The sequence below is a fragment of the Hirundo rustica genome, chromosome 10 (genome assembly GCF_015227805.2).
Source record: "Hirundo rustica isolate bHirRus1 chromosome 10, bHirRus1.pri.v3, whole genome shotgun sequence".
NCBI lineage: Eukaryota > Metazoa > Chordata > Aves > Passeriformes > Hirundinidae > Hirundo > Hirundo rustica.
In genome coordinates, this window is record NC_053459.1 from 15,961,131 (window position 1) to 15,975,832 (window position 14,702).

The window sequence follows — 14,702 nt, forward strand, 5'->3', positions numbered from 1 at the left end:
ACAGAGATACTATGGAAAACACTTCCAAGAGGAAAAGCTCTGAGAAATGACCCATGCTGTGTGGGGCTGGGAGGTGTGGATGGGATCCCTTTGCTTATGCCTCTTCTATACACATCTATATATATGGGGGCTTCACTTTTGCAAAAAGATTCAGGCATCTCATGATGCAAGAACTGCACTGGAGCCTCCCTGGTGGGATTTATCTCTTTCCTGCTTTTTCCTGGCAGGAAAGAGAGGTGGAAGACAGCTGCACTAGGCTACCAGGGCTGTGGGGCACAAACAGCATGTGTCCCCAAGGGGCTGTGACCAAGGCTCTGTCTCTGAACCAGAAGGGACAAACCAGCCTAGGCTGTTGCTCGGGAGAAAATCTGTCTCTTGAGGAGGTAAGATGTTTAATTTCCACACTGGCTGCATGAAAGGAGATATATAACATTTTCTATATCTCACAGATCTATAGAGAGGAGCAGTCAGAAAATTGCTGGAGGATAAAAGATAATTCATATTAAACATGTCATTCCAGGGGGATCTGGATGAATCAGGTTTTAAGTGACGCCCCACGCTGATCATGACAAACATCCCACATGCAAAGCAGCCTCAGGAATTTTACAGCCTTTACTTGAATATCTTACACTGGGAAACAAGGAGAGTTGTTTGCCGAGCTCTGAGCAGTGGGGTAGTGCTGTGGGTTGAAGGACAGCCTCAATAACACCCGCTTTTACACCAGCTCTGCTGACACAGTCAGAGTCCACAACCTCCTGGCAGCATGTTTAGGACATGTCCTGCCTCTGTGCAAATCCCTGCCACCTTCTACCTGGTTTAAATTGGTACCCTGCTAGTTTCAGTGAGCATGCTGTGGGGTGCAGTTATCAAGTCACCTTGCCTAAAACCTTCATGATTACATCCTCTTCAAGCCTTCTCCTATCCCTGCTAAGAATCCCAGCTTTTTCATTGTCTCTTCCTAAGGCAGCTCTCCCATCTCCTCTACTACTTCAGTTTTCCCTATAACTCCTCTAAATATTCCACATCAGCCCAAAGACCAAGGCTGTCCACAGTGCTCAAGTGCATCCCCAAACCCACAGCAGGGCTTGGACTCAGGGTCTCACCACCCACCTCCTGTGCCAGCTTCTTTGAACCTGGAGCATTGCAGGTGTTATCACTGCCTCAGGCAATAGGAACAGATCTAGTCTAGTCCTTCAAGTTCTGAATTATCTTATATTTTATACCCTAAATTCCATAATGCACGAGTACAATGTTCTCCCTTGTGCTGAAGGGAAAGGAATCGGAAGAAGCAGCAGAATCTGTCCTTTACATTTCACCCAATGTGCCTGGATGTGCACAAAGCCAGGAGCTCTTTTCGTCAAAATTTAGTGATGACATTTATCCTGATTTTAATTATAACGTGCTTCTGTGAGTCTGCTCTTAGCAGGATAGAATAATAGCCCGTTCAATCCAAGCAGTCTGCTTCATCCCAGAGATGTTTAATCAGGCAGCAGCAACTGTACCTGAAATCATCACATTAACTATATGGCAACATCCCTCCTCTCAAGATGCTGCATTAATAAGTCCTTGTTCAACAGGAGAGGAGTTTTATTTGAAGAGCATAAGGAAAATGATGGATTTTTCGGGGTTTAACTTCAGTATACTTTGTCCTCAGCATCTGCTTTGGTCTCACAGCCAGTGTCTGCTCCAGAGCCCTGGCACAGCAAAGGGGCAGCTGCAGGTGGCTCATGTGTGGCACCCACTGCAGTCATGTCTGACCCCAAGTACCAATAAGTGAAAATGGAGAAAAAGTTAAAAAAAACAGTCAAAGGACAGAAAATCAAACAAAACAAAAAAAATTAAAAAGTGATTGCTCATTTACGACATTTAGTAGTGTCTAATTTTCAAATGCGCTCTCAGAAATTTGCTCAGCAGGCAAATACATGGATGCAGCAGCCCGGAATGGAGAATTGGCTGTGTCCAGGCTGTAATTCCATGTGTCAGGAAGGATACCACGTAGCCCTGCTATTCCTTAGCACCCTATTGGGTCTGGCCAAGGCAGCTCCCACCTGGAGTAAAGAGTCTCTGAGCAGCCAAGAGAGCAGGACTGAGCCAGCAGAGAGGTTTGCCTGGACATGGGGTGATCCCCTCATCTTTGTCTTGTGCAGCCAGGGCCCTGTCTTGCTCTCCTCTGCCCATGCAGCTCAGAGTCAAGCTGGAAAAATAATAACCTGAACAATGGCAAAAATGAAAAAGACAAATTAGTTTCCCAACATTAGTTGTAATAACAACAATAAAAATAAATTTTAAAAAAATTAGTCTGGCAATTTTTAAGTAACCTCAGAACTTTGATGATGGGGGATTATGTTCATTTTGAGAATGTACAAGGTGATCAGGGCAAACCGGAGGGCTTGTCCAGAGAGCTTGTTTACAAAGCTACATTTTTCTGTCTTTTTTTTTCTTTTTTTTTTTTTCTGGCAGCATAAAGCTGCAGTTTAATCACTGTTTGCCGAGGAACAGCCACAGGAAGCTCTGCTCCCAAGAGCAACAACCAGAGACATTCAATTTTGAAGCTGCCAGTCAACAAAAGGGCATGAAGTTATTAGCTCTGAAGGCTCCATTACCTGCCAGTTCAGACCCCAGATACCATCTTTCATAGATTTTTCTGGGGATTCCCATTTTGATTACAGCTAGAGGCCAGATTACTGCTAGGTGTTTTCCAAAACTGCTCCAGAGGAGTATTAAATACAATTTAATGTTCAGAGTTAGTGCATTTTGATAAAAGCAAGCATATTAACGAAGTAAACATGCACAAGGATGTTTCCATCCAGGTATGTGAGTGCTTTTAGGACAAGCAGATGAAATGCATGATGATGGGAAATTCTGTGGGCAGATGGGACTCTTTCACTTCCTGTGTCCCCTGTGGTCCCCAGTCATCCCCCAGAGCATCCCCTGCTCAGTCAGAGGATTCTCCTCAATTCCCAGGGCATGTTGATGCCAGAAGTGCCCTTCTGCAGAGGATGGGTCTGCAGGGGCAGGATGGGCAACATCTCATAGGAACAGCAGGAAAGGTCTAATTTGAGCATTGAGGAGAAAAATAAATAAGGGTTTGCTGCTAAATCCCTGCTCCAGCCAGGACTATTTCAGATTTTTCAGTTAAACTGCAGGAGGATTTATCTCTCAGAGAACAACTTTGAACACCTTTAAAAAAATGTAGGCAGAGGCCACAAAATGATGGTGTCAGACAGATGGAAGTCAGCAGATAACAGGGTGAGGAGTGAGAGAGGGGTCAGTCCCTGTCCATCTGCCTGTCTGCCTGTAAAAATAAGTGGATTAAATCAGGAAAGTGAGCAAAATCCCCTAGAGTGGCAAATAGGGTTTAAACTGAGTAGCTTCAGTACACCCCCTGTCTTGATGGTTAATAGACTGGGGGGCCTTTCTAATACATTCCTCTTGCACTATTTCCCATCATTTTTATCTTGACTAATCCCACGTTCCCTGGCCCCCAACCCCTCCCTTCACAGCACGGCATTAATAAGAGTTTCTGAGCTGCAGAGGCTGCACAAAGCACAGCCTCCCAGCTGAAGTACAGGGCTATCATTTTACAATTTGCCTGTGGGTAATGGAGTAAATAGAATGGACTTCATATAGTCATGATTTAAAAGGAAAAATATCTGTATTTATGGGCAGAAAGGAACATGCTCATAGATATCCTCTACTGTGAGTCTCTGCATATGAGAGCCGGGTGATGCTGAGCAGCTGGATGCAAAGATGCTGTAGTTAACAAGTGGTGGTGGCATCTGGACAAGATCAGAGGGGAGCATGAGGATCACAGGGAATTGTAGAAGCACCAAGTGTAGAAGGCTCGCCCACACTGGAGGCAGCTCGCTGCCTCTCAGGACTTCAAACAGGATAAATTCACAGGGGGGCCTTCCTCTGCTTGGCACACAGCTGAGGAGAAGGAACAATGTCTCCAGGGAGAAATTTGAAGATGGTACCAAGTCTGAAGTACTCTTGATGCTCTGACAGACCCCTTTCTCTTTCCAGTGCCCGTGGAGTAATTTGGGGAACAGACAGCTAGCACAGCCAGGCAAGGACAGGGCAGCATCTGGGCACAGAACCGCCCGAAACCACCACCACAAAGCTCAGCACTGAATTGGCTGCTCCCCTCTGGCCCCCATGCTCTGGGCAAAGTCTCACAAAAGCCTCCTTCAGTACCTAGGAGAAACCTCTGACAGCACCACTGAGCATTACGAGGCATCTGAGAGCCGTAATCTAGCCTTGCTGACACATTAGGCTGAGTTGCTGTCCAATTTATCTCTGCTAATCCACTCTTACATAGGTCTGTAAGATAGAAATCTCCAAAATTAAGGGAGAGCTGCCAGAAAGCTTTTGAATTGACTGTGGGTTGTTCAACTGTTTTAGCACACTATCATCCTAAATTGCCTGCTGCTCAGTGCCTGCGCTGGCTGCCCTAATGGCACTTCTGCACCAGGCAGAACTGGAGGCTGCATCCTCCTGTGTTTATGAGAAACCAGGACATTATGTGAAGGGGGAATAGAACATCTCCAAGATCAGTTGTTAGCACTAGGGATGTATTTTTTGTTGGTCCATGGGAGAAACTTTGGAAGAGCAGTAGGGATGCCGCAGGGGCTGAGCAACCAGACACAGAGTCATCGCCAAAGGCCAGGAGCAAACCCTGGATGGTGAATTCATGGAGCTGATAAAACACTGCTGGCAGCAGAAGGAGGCTCGTTTACTGAGGTTTGGCCATGGTTTAGAAGGATCTGCCCCAGCACAGCTTTTAACTGCCATTCAGAGGGTGAGTTTTGAGAATAATTCGGTTTTATGTTTTCCAGTGCAGGGAAGAAAACATTCCCCGCCCCTGCATGGGATCTCTCCAATGGCCCTGCAATAGTGAGAGCTCCCAAAAACCATCCTAAGAACTGGCTTTATCAGAGAGCAACATTGCAAAAACCTGGGGATATAGTAGCTTTCAGGAGCCCCCCCTCAAACCTGTTTCTTTGAAACTTTTTTATTGGGAGACAAGTTGGAGTCTGGCCTCTGGAAGCCTGTTTGCAGCCAGTGATATAAACAAAGCTATTGAGTCAGAGAACTGCTGCCTTGAGGACGGGTTTTCCTCTGAAACTGGCAAAAATGAACTGCAAAAACTCTTGGTTTGAAATACATCAGTGATGAAGGAGGCAGTGGGGAAGGGGAAACCACGCAGGCCATTCTTGCACAGGCAGCAACAGGTCTTCACTCAAGCTGAGTGGGGAGGGACCGTGGGTCTGCTTGGAGCAGGGTCAGAGTGACTCTGAACCCTTCTGCAGGGGGGCAGCCCCTCATTCTTCCATATCTGTCTGTTCCAGGTAACTCCACACACAGTTTTGGGGCAAGCAAGCCATTTCCAGCATGCTCCTTATGCAGCGTGGGCACAGCAACACAGAGGGTGCAAGGGAGCTGCCAGACACTGCAGGCATCAGAGACAAACCTCCAGAGAGAGCACAAAAAGGAATGAAACCACCCTGGGCCCAAGATGCTCAGTGGACAGCTCGAGAGAGGCATGATGAGCATGTTGTGCTCTGCAGACATGGCTCCTCCAAGTCTCATTCAGCCTGTGTGCTTGTGACCCTCTTCCCTGCAGAGCCTGGCCAGGCCATGCAGAAGGTTCACACGGGGGCTCTGGGAGGCAGAGCAACACTCCCATCTTGCTGCACGAAAGGTATCGTGTCACAGCCGTGGGTGGGAAGGAGTGATCTGCCGAGTTATCATCGGGAAGAACACAAGTCTGTGTTGCACCCCGTCGTCGGATGTGCTGGGCTAAAAAGGCATCCCACATCCTGGTTGTGAGTTGCCAGGTTTTTGTTTCCTGCAGCCCTCAGCCTTCCTCTAATTCTTGTCTTAGTTAAGCCGGAGCACATTTTAACTGGAAGACATATGGGAAAGCTGCAGTAGCTACAAGGAGTGAGCCAATGCCTTCATATATCTCTTTGAGATCCCTCCTTCCGTTGGAGGGAACGACCTTATTCACAACTCCTCAACTTACCCAGATCAATAATTCTCAAGCCACTGGTGCCTGGTCAAAACACAGGGCCTGGAGACAGCAGCAGAGACAACTCCAGCTCACAAAATATTTCCTTTAGCCACTGTCCCGGGAGGATGGTGTCTCTTGCTGCAGGGATCGCTCGGGGCCAGGGTGTGAGAGCCACAGAGCGCCCAGCCCCGTGTGCTGCTGCACAGAACTGATGCATTATGTTATTTCAGAGGCTGTTGTAGTGAAGAGGAAACAAGAGTGTCACATTAGCAGCAAAGGCGGGTCATCAGTGTAATAATTGAGTACAAGATCTATTCAGTGGGGGGGTAATAGAATAACAAGCAATCAACAGCAATACAGGAAGAATAAATTAAGCAGCGTGTGTCTGCTTTCATCCAGGCACAATTAATGTCATTAGTCCTGAGAGATCATCTGGCTTTCCGCAGAGAACTTGTGAGACAGGTAACTGTGTGTGCACCCAGAATGCAGCTCCAGCCCCACTCAGCCCCTGGGACAGATGGGTGTAACAGGCACACAGCTACATCCCCCTGGGTGTGCCCTCCCTCTGAATGTTCCCCTGCTCCCCTGAGCACAACAGCCCAGCAGAGTTTTGGTTGAACCACTCACTGGAGCAGTTCCAAGGGGGCTCTGTGACCTTCGGGCCACACGGAGCTATGAATGTCCATCAGCTGGTAAAAGACTGCCAACAAAACCAGCAAAGCTATGGCCAAAAAGCTCTGGGTCAGATACCAAAACCCAAGGTATCCAGAGCTCTGAATTTTATCCCCAACTTGAAAGCAAATATATTGTTCACAGGGTGAAACAACCTGTTTACAGCCTCTTAGCTCCCAGTCGAACAGTCAAATTGCCTCTTGCCTGCAAGTTATATTTGTCACCTTATAAATTAATCACTTTCAGCCTGTTCCTCAGCTAAAGCTGTTAAGATCTGGAGAGTCTAGGACAGTTTAATCTAGAGTAAACAACTCTGCAGGAGCTCTTCTTATTTCTGCCTTGGTTTTCTTTTTTACTTCTCACACAGGAAAAAAAATTGGTTGTATTAATACTTTCCTGATGTTTCCTCCCAGGAGCAAAACTTCAAAGTGATTTCACAGTCTAGCTCACTCCTGAAAAGAAATAAATCATGAAGTCAAAGACGCTGGTGGTGGAGTGGTGGCAGGGATTGTTAAAAAAGCTGTTTCCAGACTTCTCCTTCCTACCTCACTGATTAATGCAACAAAGGAGGGAAAAGGCTGCAAAGAAGCACACACAGCACAGGGGCACAAGGGACAGAGGGGCTGAGACATTGCTGACAACAGACAACAGAGGGACTTGTGACAGCAACACAAATCATCCTGTCTCCCCACAAAATATGGAAAGAGGACCCGATTTTTTAAATTATTTCACTCTCCAACAAAGGAAGATGCCCTGAGCAAAGTGGCTCAATAAATATTTGCACCACATGACTCGGAAAAAAGAGACTGGCTTAATGAGGCAGCAATTTGGACAGCAGTGTGTAGGACGCAACTGCTGGTTGTGGAAGCAGTCCCCCTTTGGTCACAGGTGATCTTGTAAGTAGGATGCTCTGAAGAAGACCAAAGGTTGCCTTTTGTTGTGAGCCAGAACAGCCAAAGGGGTGGGCTATGAGAAAGCTTTGCGATAACAGCTAGACTAATGGGTTGAGCAATAGCAGGGCTGAGGCAGAGGCTGCACGGATTAGTGTACTGCCAGTGCTGAGGCCTCCCACACAGACAGCTCTGTCTGCCTTCCCTTCCTTCACACACTCAAGGATGCCACATTCATTAGCGTGTGTCTGAGCTCAGCGCCCTCCATCCCTCACCCGGTGTCCTCTGCCTGTTTATTCAAGCTTAATGCCAAGGCAAATAATCCTCCTACGAGGCACTTTCTTACACTCCTAGGGAGAAGCTCTGCACTCCGGGTTAAAAGAAGCAACCCCCATGGCTACTTTATCCTCGAGAGGGCTGGGGATGGCAGAGTCAGAGCTGGCTGCCACGCCTGTCCCTTACCGGGGGACCCTTCAAGTGCTTCAAGGAAACATCACCACCACCTCCAGGCAATGCTGAGATGCCTGCAGGGAAACCTTCCTCCCATCTTATAGCTGATTGACTTTGAAAAGGGTGAGTCTGGTCCTTCCTCCTGCTAGAATTTGGACTAAAAAAGGGCTTTGAGCCAAGGCAGTGAGGGGTCATTGCTTAATGCAGAAATACTAATGGTTTTAAAGGGATCATGAAGTGAAATTCCCATCTCTGCCTAGCATGGCCCGGGGAGTCTTTTATGCTGCATAAATGCAGTGGTGGCTGCTTGAAAGATCCCCTGTTCCAGCAAGGAAAAAGGAAAGGGGACATGTCCCCCTGGCCATGGGGTGCAGAGACACCAGGGCTGGAGGCAACAGGGGAGCCTGGGTACCCTTTGCCTGGAGTGTGCACACTGAAGGGCATTACTAGAGCTCAGCAGAGCTCAGAGAGTCTGTAAAGCTCCCTGCAGACCAAGACCTCTTCCTATTCATCTCCATCCTCCTTTTACTCAAGTAATATCCAGAAAGTGTAAAATTATCTGTCTCGCTTCAGTCACTGCCCCGCCGCATCCATCTCCCACCTGGGAATGGTGTGAATGCAGGTGCTGACATGTCATTTCACAGAAAACCCTGAAAAACGTCCGCCCCTGGAGTTCTGAGATGGATTTGGGTCAGTCCCAGGGAGACTTTTACTAAGGGAGCTTCAGAGTCCCCTGCACCAGTCCTCATTAACGGCGGCTGCAGCGAGCCACCGCCGCAGCGCCAGGGAAGACGAGGCAGGGGGGACCCAGGAAAGCCGAGGCAGCTGCCTCCCTGGAGCAAATCCAAGGGTTTTGGTGCAGGCAGAGCAGCATTTTGAAGACAAGATGGTGCAGAGGTTTTGGGGCAGCAGGGAAAGAAGGGGATAGAAGAGAGAAGCTGGACAGAGAACAAGTGTGATTGGGGATGGTTCAGACAAGGTCCTGGAGTGACATGAAGCGGGGGACCTGGAGCCAAAGCATGATGGATTCAGGAAGGAACATGCTCAGAGGATGCCCTGGCTTTGTTTCAGCATGCCAGGCTCCGAGAAAAACACTGCAGTAGCATGCCAATGGTTAAACGGCAGGCAGGCTCATTTCCTCGCTCTGATGTGTCTTTATGTAAGGGAGCCCGGGATGCACAGCGTGTGCTGGGGATCTGGAGGTGGGAGCCCCTCGGAAACGAACCATGCCTTCCTCTGATTGCCACCTTCAGCAAGAAAATTGTCCTTTCAGTTCTAATTAAAAAAAAAATAAAGAGAGAGAAGATCAATATATGTGTGTGCATAGATATAGAAAGCAATTGCAGCCCCCACAGAGTGAAAGGAATAAATAAAGAAGTGGGAGAATGATTCAGTAGCAAAGGCTGGTTATGTGCGTGCCCATTAGCAAAACTTGGAGAGGAACAGGGCTAATGACATTGAAATAATAAAGTCATTAGAGTGAACAGCCAGAGCCTGTGCTTACACCTGTAAGTGCTGCTGAGTCTTTGAGTAGATTAAGTTCATTTTAGTGACCGTGGCTGCCTCTTCTAAAGTAATTATTGACAGATCCGTGAGCTGTTTGCTTTGCATTTAGTGATCAATTAGTATGCAAACACTCTCGCCTTCTCAGGCAGGCCTGTGGGATGTTTCTGTAGTTAATTATTGAAATACTTAGGTGACAGGATAAAGGATTTCAGGAATTTTGTCGTATTTAAAGCCTGGCTGTGCCTTGTGATGTGGAAACAATCTGATTCTCATTTTAAAATTTCCATCCCAGCAAGAATTTGCTCAGTTAGAGAGGAGAAGTGTCTGCAGATGCGTCATTAAGAGCATGCAATAAAATGGAGCATTAATGCAGGGCTCTGAGCTGGGAATGTGTAGATGGGGAGGGCTGGTTTGAGGGGGAGGAAGAAAGGGGATGCCAGGAAAACCAGGAACTTTCCGACTCAATGCTGCAGTTAGTAAGGATTTTGAGGAAGCACCCATGGGAGAAGACCTGGATGTGGTGCTTGTAAGAAAAGGATGCTGAGCAGGGTCAAATACAAACATTAAGTAGAAATATAGAAAAACTTAACTCTGTTATTTCCTGCTTGCTGCCTCACTGTGACAGTCTTTGAGGGGCTTTGAGTATGACCAATGTCTGTCCCTGACAGTGTTCCAGGCACTGGAGGACAGCAGGAGCTGTGATATTCTGGTGCTACCCCAGCATCAAACGCCGTGGGTGCGGCAACAGCCAGGACCATCTTGTTAGGAAGGGATAAAGCTGCCCTGACCCAGAGCTGTCCCTCTCAGACTGCCTTGCCTGGCAGAATCCCAGTTTTAAAACAAAACCCCTGCCCCTTTATTTGTGGTTGAAAAGGAGGAACCAACCAACAGAGCCCAGCGGCACTCAGTGTAACGATGAGGGTGCGCTGCATGCCTTGGTCAGTGATTTTCACAGGTGCCTTGTCCGAGCCCCAGCCCCTGAGAGATAACCCATGCCAGTGTGGCTGTCTGCAGGAATCTGTTCTTTGGGAAAAAAGGTGCTGCCATCCTGGGGAATCATGTCTCATGACACCACCTTGGGTGGAGCTGCTGCTGCCAAAGGGGGAACTCAGCCTTAAATGCCTGCCATGGAGAGACCTCAGAGAGGAGTTGAAAGAAGCCAGATGATGCTGAGCCACCACCTGCAGCCCCTGATGCTTGGCTATTTCCCTGTGCCCCTGCCCAGGTGGAGCTGGTATTCATGCAGAGGGACCTGCAGATCTGTCCTCCCCATCTCTTCTGAAGTAAACATTCAGAAAGTCCAGCTCTGTGCTGGCTAATCAGCTCTGGCCCTTACCAGTGAACTCTGTGCCCTCAGCCTCTTCCCTGGTGCACAGGCGTGGGTTTCTCACCCACACACCGGCAGAGAGCTGCCATCAGCTAACCCTGGATCCCGGCAAACGCTTGGATCCAGGCAGCGCCGTGCCTGGCAGGGGTTCCCCTGTGCCAAACGACGTGGCAGCAAGAGCCGGTCTGGCCTGTGAGCCACCAGGCAGTGTCACCTCGGGCTGGTCCCTTGGGCCTCTGAGCTGCAGGTCAGCCAGCCCCTGCTGCAAGCCCTGCCGTGCCCACCGCCTGCATGAAGGGTCCTGGCAGGGGACAGACCCTCTCTGACCGTGCCAGAGCAAGGTGGGGCCGTGCAGCCCCACACCGCAGCCCTCGTCAGCCGCATCCCAGACAGCTCCTCTCCCCCACAGTCAGATGGATTAACGTGGCAAACCACAGCCAAGCAAACTCTCTGTACCCCGTTATCCATCTCCTAAACCATCCTGTCCTCCGGTGCAGCATTCTTTGCAGAGCAAAACAGCATCGATTTCAGTGCCAGCTCTCCAGCTCTGTTATTTATTTAGCATGAAAAGGCTAGTTTGCACACTTCTTCCCTCTCTGCTTATCAGTCAAGGGGTGTTTACACTGTGAAAAGCATCTGTTAAGACAACAGCAGCTTTCTCCATAGTAATTTATTGTCCTCAAAAAAAGAGTGAGGCAGTTTAGTATCTTGTTAACGAGTCTGTCAAACTGACTGTGATGGCTGGGGAAAAATACAAAATGAAAAATGAAGTTTATATTGAAATCAATGGGAGTCTAACTACTTTTTTAAATGACATTTTTCCCATTGAGTGTCGATTAAGCTGTCAGACTTAATAGGCCTGTCCCAGAAAAAAAATATATAACTTCAATAAATAAACAGCTTAGATAAATACATTAGTAACTTGTATGTACTGAAGACTCCTCTGCTGATACTTATCTTTTTTTTCTCCTCTCTTGAGTTTACATAACTGTCTGAGTGCTAAAAAGCATTTAATTCTCTCCTAGCATATGGCTATTAAGTAGGATTTACTGTAAAAAGTGCTTTCTGACATGTGGCTAATGAAGTCTGTGTATGTCTCGGCTCTTTAACAGGCTCTTGAACTGCAGCCACGCTCCCATGCTGCTGACGATGGAGCAACTGTCTGCCTCTGCTGTCTACCAGCTCCAGACTAATTTGGCAAGTTTGAGGAGCTCCTCATCACTTCTTCCTCCCTGGTCACAACTCGCCATCCTTGCCTTTGGAGAGGACCTGGGACCAGTGTTCCCAGTCAGGCAAGCAGCTCATGTGCTGGCTGCCAGGAGGACAAATCACACGGAGGATTTGGGGCACCTTTGGGACCCCCTGGGTCCAGGACTCCCACAGTCATAGCAAGGTCAGGACCTAAAGAAGGAAGTCATCAGGATGCATAAAATAAATGATTTTGTCTTGACTTTTTATCCTCTGATTTGGCCTTCTATCATTTTCCTGCCCAAAGGCTTGATGGGAAGAGAATATCTGAACACAGAGATGTAAAACCAAATCAAAGGCTTTACCTTCTCTGGGTTTAAGTAGCAGCAGACATCCCTGAATTTGCTGGAATTACCTTGGGTATCCAAGCACAGCTGAGCCTTGAGTTTTGCAGACTCTGTGTCCATGCCAGTACATAGCTGTTGGTGCAACAGGCTCAGGACACAGGCTGCTCACCCTTCAGGGTTTGTAGGGTCTCTGTCCCTCCTCTCTGGTTGTTTGGGACTGTGCCATTCACATGTGGATCTTTGATGCTCTCTACCAAGATGTCCTTCCAGACAAGAATGTTTTCCCAGGCTCTGAACAGTTCAAACAAGCCACTTACTGAGCAATCACCTTCTAGAGTTACGTGCTGCCAAAAGCCTCGTGCCTGCTAAGCCCTCTCTCGCAGGACCTCAGATTCTCAGGCAAGGACTTTCATGGACTCTTCCTACAAAAGGCAAAGGCAAGTACCCATTCCTACAAAGAGCCACTCCTTGCTCCTCTTGCAGCAGTTTTTTCAGCAAATAATTCTTCTGCATGAAGTAAGCATCTTTGTTAATTCTCCTGTCTGAGTGACACATAAGGTCCTGCTGAGGCCCATCGGCCACTTCTGGGGGTGACAAGGCTGGACGGGGCTCGTGAATCCTGCAGTCGAGAACAGCCAGCCAAGACACCCCATCCAGGGATGCTCATTAACTCCCGGCCATTCCCATTGGGGCCGAGATGACTGTAAGTCACGGCAAAAATAGAAACTCCCATGGGGCAGGGAGCATCTCTCCCCGGCAGGAGTGATTAGCTCCCCAGGATGAATCGCTTGCCGTGGGCATTGGGGGTCCCATGTCACAGGGCTCGGAGAGGTGGCAGCCCCTCCCCGTTCCTCTGAGCTGCCGTTGATAAAGCTGAGTTACTTAAATATTCACAGACTCCTTCCCCCATGGTGTTTACTAGGAATTTACATTTCCACAAGTACTTTGATTTCACCACATCTCCTTTCATTCTTCCCCCAGGGAAAGGCCACCAGGGGTGGTTTCTTCTCCTTTGCTTTCCAGCAAAGCTCCAAGCCCTCCCACTTCAATTTGGAGTGTTTCCTTTTTTCCTTTCTTCTCTTCACTTTCCTTCAAAGAAAGAAAGCAAAGAAACAACAGAGGGGAGATGAAGCAGAGCCTCTAAAAATACCAAAGTCCTCCCCCACCTCCAAAAAATGCCACATAAAAACGCCCCAGCATTCCCAAGCATCCCAGGCTGATGAAAGAGAAGGTCTCTGCGAAACTTCCAGAGCTAAATCCACTGCTGGAAAACACTCACGAAAACTCATTCCTGTTCTACACCCAGCTTTGCCAGACGCCCCAGGCGTGGCTGCTGCTCTGCACAGGGATGTACGCGTCCCTTTCCCGTGCTCCCTAGATTCCCACCTTTCCTGGCAGGCGGCGGGCAGCGTTTGGAGGCAGGAGAGCTCCCGCTCGCAGCCGGGCTCGCTGGCACGGCGCGGTGGCTGCCAAGCCAGCTGGCCACGGCGCGGGTGAGCTCCTGCTGCTCGGGCAGCTGCCGGGATTTTGGCTCCCGAGCTGTCCGGGCAGAAGGAGCTGCTCTCCGTGCTGGCAGCCCGGCTCTGCAGGCAGCCTGTGGGCCAGATGCTGCGTAGGTCTGCGCTGCAGTAATAACCATAATTAATAACAATAACATGCCTGCAAACCATGATGACAGCAGGCACTAATCTTTCATAATACTTTTAAGACAGGAAGGGGAGAATCCTGCCATACAAGTCCTGCTCTATATCCGTTTGGAGCCAGTACTTAGAGGAAGCAGAAGACCTCTTAAATGGCATGCAAATTTGTTTTTCATTGAGCCAGGTTCTATCAAAACCTCCTGTCTTTACGCTGTCACTGAATTTACTTTGTCCTGGTCTGTGTCTATTGCATTGGGCAGCAAACGTTGTCCTCGCAGGCAGAAAATATTCAGGGAAATGGCAATTTTGTATGGTTACAGCCGCTTCTCCAAGGTGGGAACCAAGGAGGACTTACTGCTGCGCTGAGCATGTGGCAGTTTATTGCTGCTGCTTCTCCTTCAGAAAGGCGTTTGGATCATCTGGGAGCAGGGTGGCAGCGGTGCTGCCTGAACCCGTGCTGGTGAGGCGGTGTGCTGGACGCCAGCTCCCAGGAGCACAGCAGCTCCCTGGGCACCAGGATATCAGGGTTTCGTTTCCCCAGCCCTGCCGTGTGTCAGTGTAGAGGGCAGGAGCTGCCAGAGCTGCCCCCTCCTCTCTCCACAGCGCCGGTCTCACACCTCCCCATGCTGCTGTCTCGTTTATTTCAGGCTCATCAGCCAACTATCA